At 40.7% G+C, this 6,594-nt stretch overlaps 1 pseudogene; it reads left to right on the plus strand.

Moving 5' to 3' along the window:
• The first annotated feature begins 618 nt into the window (after nucleotides 1-618).
• On the plus strand, nucleotides 619-738 carry LOC122563804 (annotated as a pseudogene).
• Nucleotides 739-6,594: the final 5,856 nt, after the last annotated feature.

The following is a 6,594-nucleotide window of genomic DNA, read 5'->3' on the forward strand; positions in this document are numbered from 1 at the left end:
AGAAGTTGAGACAAAAGGTTAGTCATGATTAGAGTGAAGTATGGAATAGGCTCTAGGGACAATGTAGTCTCTGTTGGTTTTATTAAGTTCTTAAAGCTCTTTATAGGCAATGAAATTCAGAATGAACTGGCTCAATTTTGTTTCTATTCCAATTTATTTTGTAAAAGGCTCCAAATATATGCACCAACTTATTCAGATCCATCAATCAAGCGCTGAGTGCCAATTGGCACCACTCCACTACTAGCCTGGGAGTGTGCAGGTAACCACCCATAAGGGTTTGTTTGTCATACTTCCTGCATGGTGAGTCCTCCATTTGCTGGTGGGTTAATACCAGTAGTAAGGGAGGATGCCCTTAAGTGGGCATTAATTGTGCACCAACTTCTCTTTGGGGTGTAAAAGCACTAGTTCCATCCTGATGCTCCAGTCCCGGGTTTAGAGCCCAGTCAACAGCTCCCTCTTGATGAACAGCACAGCGTTAGTAATCACATATTCACTGACTATACATACTGTACCATTTGTAGTTTTAACTTCATGCTAATGGACTTTAGTTAAATCCAGTTTCAAAACCTGAATCTTTTAGTCAATATTGAATGCTAATGATTAGCAATCAAGACCGACAACTATGGCCATACTAGTCTGAAAAAACCCAATCTCATCTAGCCTTGGAAGCTAAGCAAGCTCAAGCCAGGTTAGTACTAGGATGGGTGACCATCTGGGAATACCAGGTGACTAGGCTTTAAGGGCAGTCCGGTGACTCAGTGGTTAGTACTGCTGCCTCACAGTGCCAGGGACCCAGGTTCGATTCATGCCTAGGGTGATTGTCTGTATGGAGTTTGCACATTCTCCCTATGCCTGTATGCATTTCCTCCAGGCGCTCTGGTTTCATCCCACAGTCCAAAGCAGTGCAGGTTAGATGAATTGGCCATCTAAATTGCCCATAGTGTTCAGATATGTGTAGGCTAGGTGCGTTAGTCAGGGGCAATGAAAAGTAATAGGGTAGGGGAATGGATCTGGATGGGTCACTCTTCGGAGTGTCGGTGTGGACTTGTTGGGCCAAATGGCCTGTTTCCACGCTGTAGGAATTCTATAAAAGCACCACAAATCGCAGCATCTAACCTGTACATAATTACAATTTATTAAGAGAATAGTAATCATGAAGCTTTGCAAATGATGTGAGAATTTCACATGATCGCTTTCTAACAATATAATGGTCGCAAGACTATGGAATGAGTCCAGCTGTTTAATGAATGTTTTAAATCACATCTCTAGGAGCATATGAACTATCAACTCAAATTCTTAGTTTTTAAAAAAGAATTTAGTTCACTTCTTCCCTTATAGCTTCCACTTTAGTTAATCTGTTATGCCTATCTTCTGTCTTTTTCTGTGTCCTCTCCCCGGGCTTCAAATAATAAGCACAAATCTAATGTCATTGTTGTACTTGGCCATGATGAAGTGCAAAGTTCAAGTCATGTTTTTGCGGTTTCAATGTTTATTATCATGCCAAATGCCTAGCAACTGTGCATATTTAAAGTGGCTACAAACTACAGGGCATTTAAAAAGCCTTTTGTTTAATTACTGGATTTACTGTAATAAATGCACGTTCATACCTTTTCAATCATCATTTCATCTTGGCTTGGCTGTTGTCCAGGTTTCTCTGTTTTGAAAGAATACTATTTATATGCTTCACTTTTCCTCCTTATTTTCCTTTTCTCTTGTAACCACCTCACCCTGCACGCACATACCTGAACACATCATGAATCATTCTCTGTGCAAAAGTCATCGCTGTCTAAATTCTGGACGCAAACCTTTTAGTCAAGAGTTATTCACACACGAGCGATGTCCTGTGCAAACATTTTGGCTGTAATCTCTGCAGTTGTGGGAAAAGAAAGCTGGCAGAAATCGCTAATCCCTTTCCTAAACTACCAAGATATATTACTGGAGACTTGTGGCAAAGAAATTGTCTTGAAGGAAAGTCTTTAGCTACAGTTGTGTGTCCAGAGTGTTCAACTGGAAATGCTCCTGATTCAATTTATCTTTTAGTTTATATTCAGTTTATCTTTTAGCTTCTGTATTTTGCTTGTTTGCTATTGTAGTTTGATCAGCTGAGTTGAATACAATGCTGGAGTTTCAGACTCCTCTCAGGCCTGGCCACTCTATTCCTTGTTAATGGCACTGAGCTTCATTTTATTATCACGGTGACTTTAGACAGGTATGGACAAAGATCTACTTATTCTGGGTTTAACATTTCATCCTAAAGTTCACAAGTCTGGGAAAAATGTTTACTAAAACATAAATGAAAATGTGTTTAGTTATTTGCTGTCCAGCTCACATTAAAAAGAAGGCTTCTCAAAAATATGATAATCTGTTTTCAAAGCAGTGAAAACCATATAAGGGAGAATTTGGATGGTGGTAAAGGTTATAGCAATATATTAAACCATACAAGAATCCCTGGACTGGACAGATACAGAATGTTGCTAAGATTCATCAGAGACAGAATTTCTAGATGCTTGTTCACTTACACTTTGCTTCAAGAACTTAATCATTACATATCATAACAATGATGTGGAGGAGCCAGTGTTGGACTGGGGTGTACAATTGTTAAAAATTACATTATGCCAGGTTGTGGTCTAACAGGCTTATTTGGAAGCACTAGCTTTTGGAGCATTGCTCCTTCATCAAGTGGCTGTGGACACAACAATAACAAATCATACGTAGAAAAAAAAGTAAACTTAAACATTCACCAACAGGATTTTCATGAAGAAATTAACTTTCCAATTTGTTTTTCCCCCATTTCCATCATTTGTGCCATTCATGTTCAGTGCAGGCCTTTTGCCTATAACAGGCAAATGGTGCTGACTATTCACCTGTTCCATAACAGTCAATTACAGGGGAGCTTTCATCACACATGAGCTAATTTGGGCAGTTCTTCACATCTCTTTCATCTCTTGTGCAACATTTACCAATGTCCAGTTTTTCTTAATCCCTGATGTTAGCACTGTCAACTCATCTGTCACAGTATTGGTCACTTAGTTGCTACTTCACCAGTCACTACATAAGTGGAATAGAATCTGCAATCAATCCAGATTTCAGTGATCAGTTAGACATAGTGGAATCCTCAAGATGGCTTTACTGTTGACTGTTGCTAGCATGTAAATCACATGAAGTTAAGTAATAAATGATAAAAAGTGCATTGTGGTGTAAGTCCCTGCATAGTGGGCGGCACAGTGGCACAGTGGTTAGCACTGCTGCCTCACAGCGCCAGAGACCTGGGTTCAATTCTTGCCTCAGGCGACTGACTGTGTGGAGTTTGCACATTCTCCCCGTGTCTGCGTGGGTTTCCTCCGGGTGCTCCGGTTTCCTCCCACAGTCCAAAAGATGTGCAGGTTAGGTGAATTGGCCATGCTAAATTGCCCGTAGTGTTAGGTATAGGGGTAAAAATTTAGGGGTATGGGTGGGTTGCGCTTCGGCGGGTCGGTGTGGACTTGTTGGGCCGAAGGGCCTATTTCCACACTGTAATGTAACCTGTAATCTAATCATGTCTGTAGTCTGGAATACTAATTATGCACATTTGTAACTGTAATCTGTACATTATTAACATACATCGTGCCTAGATTCAAACAGGAAATTTAAACACATATGAAGATATATTTTGAACTGCATGTCAAATTCGGAATCAATTTTAATGTTAATCTACATAATGGTTCATCCCTTCCAATTGATCAGGATCTGATCTTAGAGTACAAAGGTGAAACAGTCAACCTCAATTGATTATACTACACAGTCCCTTGAAGTGAACAATTAAAATTAATGACAGTAACTGCAAAGGAATTTACAAATCTTTTAACTTTTCTTATTGGCTGTTCAGTGTCAAACACACAGTTAAATTTTCAGTAAGGATTTGTTTGTTTTTCCTGATAGTGTTGTTATTCACACAGAAGTTTCAATTTTACAGGAATATTAAGAACTACCGTGTTTAGCATTAGTTTATCAGTGTCCAATGTGTCTCAGTTGGTAACACTGTTACCTTTTGAGTCAGAAGATAGTGAGTTCATGTCTGACTCTAGGGATGCCCTTGAGCTGACGCTCCAATGTAGTACAAAGTGCTGCACTGGCAGAGATGTTAAATCTAGGTCTTGTTTGATCTCTCAGGATGTTAACAAAGATCCTGTGCCACTACTTCAAAGAAATAAAAAGGGTTCTCCCCAGTGATCGTAATGTGTCCCTCAGCCAAAACCAACAAAAACTTTCAGTCACCAAGGGAATTGTTGCACAAAAATAGACTGTCATATTTCTAAAGCTGCAACAGAAAACTACCTAAAAAATACTTTCCTGGTAGTGATGCTGGGATCTCCTAAAAGGTGCTAAATAAAGGCATGTCCGTCTTAGTTTCACAGCTACTGTAACTGGAGAAAGCTCCTTGTTGGCTCTATCAATAAGGAGATTTCTCAATCAACATCTCCAAACTGCAAGTGTCTCTTTGCTTTTTCTATTTGTTTGCAATTCCTTGTCAGAATTGTTTCACTGGTAAGTCAGATGTATCTTTAACCTTGCTAAAAAAAAAGTCCTGTCAGAAAAGCTTAAAGGATAGGTCTGTGAGGCTTCTTTCGTTTGTTGACAGGTAACAAAGAGCTGAATGTACAGTCAGACCTGTTTATTATTCTTATAATCTACCTCAAACCATTTCGGCTCAGTCTGAAGGATTTATTCCATTTACTCTTTAAAATAAAGCTGTTTAGGGTGAGAAAATAGTTCTGTTCAGTGATCCAGGACATGTCTAATTCCCTCATGGGAAGAGATTTGTTTCTCATCTTATGGAGAGTACTGTGAAGTCAGATGTCTAGAAACTGCAACTTATTCCTACCATTTATCCTTAAATCTTCTGAGCAATACCAAGAATTGGGCTCTCAGTTTTACAGTTTCTGGTTTGAACTTTTGAATCATGTAACCAAAAAGGCCTGCATATAGACGTGGTAATCTCAGCCTGGAGAAACTAATGGGAAGACAAAGACATGATTACATCGCCTCAACCCAGTGGAGGTGATGCTGCTCACTAACCTTGCAGCAGCCATGATCACTGAAGGTGAAACACAGTCACTTACTCTCACACTCACAATCACCAGATGAAATCACTGTCACTTGACATACTTTAGAAGCATGGTCTGTATGTGGTGAAACATTAGAGATCAGTAGGCTGTAACTAGGACAAAGGGTAGCATAGGTTTCAGCTCCCATGGAAGGTGAGGTCACAAGCATTCAGCTCCAGATGACTCAGATAAAGACTTTAATGATGTGATGCACATTAAAAGGCTGATGGAATTGCTCAAGGAAATGCTTGGTGCAATGGAAGAACAGCTAGGAAGACTGACACCACTGTCAAGGGACACAGAGAAGACCAGCACCAACTTCACACAGGATTTATGAAATGCTGGGAGCCCAGTGTTTCCTGTGTGGAATTGATGACCAGATCCAAAAGGACATTTGCACCCAATCATGATGCACTGCCCAATGACTGAAGTCTCAGCTTCCAGTCCCTGGGCAGAAGCCATCCAATATCTGAGCACTGGAGTGCAAGTTCAGGTTGAAGACTTATAAGATCAACTTGTGGGCATAAAAACTCTAAATGCTGCCATTAGGAATGTGGATGCCAATGCTTTAAAGCCTGTAAGATGTGACAGCAAACTAAGGAATCTCCAACATATTGGTAAGATTGCTGAGGCACCACCCAGAACAGCGGTCATGTTTCCACTGACCACACACTTGACTTTTTTTTTTTAAGGATGACAGCATTCATCTTTCCAAAACTGATCAGTCTATGCCCTTCCTGTTGCCTGTCAGCCTGGACTTCAACTACCCTTGATGCTGACCATCCTGGGCTAAAGTTGCATGAGGTCATCCTTCCAGACCATTGCAGTCTCACTGGAACTGTGGTTGGTTGAGTTAATCACAGACTGCGCAGTAGAAAGAGCCTGTGATTCTTGCTTCCACAGTTGCTCGGATATACCTGGTGATAAGGTCTGCAGTGTCATGATGGCGAGACTTTACAAGACGATGAGAAATAATAGAATGCACTTCTGGGGAGTACTGCACAGCTCCTCCAGGGTAGACCAGCCAGAGGAAGCTTTGCTTAAGCAACCAAGTGATCTGGTCAATGACATTTTGTGTCATGATATAGCTGCTGGAATGAGTATGTCACCCACGTGTATATGGTTTGTACACCAGAGTCATCAGTTATATGGTCAATAGATAGCTTCTACTGGCTGCAATAGCCACTCTGTGGTTTCTTAGGCAAAAGTGAGGACTGCAGATGCTGGAAACCAGAGTTTAGATCAGAGTGGGGCTGAAAAAGCACAGCAGGTCAGGCAGCATCCGAGGAGCAGGAAATTAGACGTTTCAGACTAATTTTGTGAAGGACTTTTGCCCGAAATGTCTAATTTCCTGCTCCTCAGTTGTTGCCTGACTTGCTGTGCTTTTCCAGCACCACTCTGATCAAAACACTGTGTGGTTTCTTGTTAAGGTTTTATTGTTCATGCTACAGCAAGCTGCTGCCTGGAGAATAGGCACTGAGCTACAAGACAGATATACATCACTGTAACA

This window comes from Chiloscyllium plagiosum, chromosome 27 (assembly GCF_004010195.1).
Source record: "Chiloscyllium plagiosum isolate BGI_BamShark_2017 chromosome 27, ASM401019v2, whole genome shotgun sequence".
NCBI lineage: Eukaryota > Metazoa > Chordata > Chondrichthyes > Orectolobiformes > Hemiscylliidae > Chiloscyllium > Chiloscyllium plagiosum.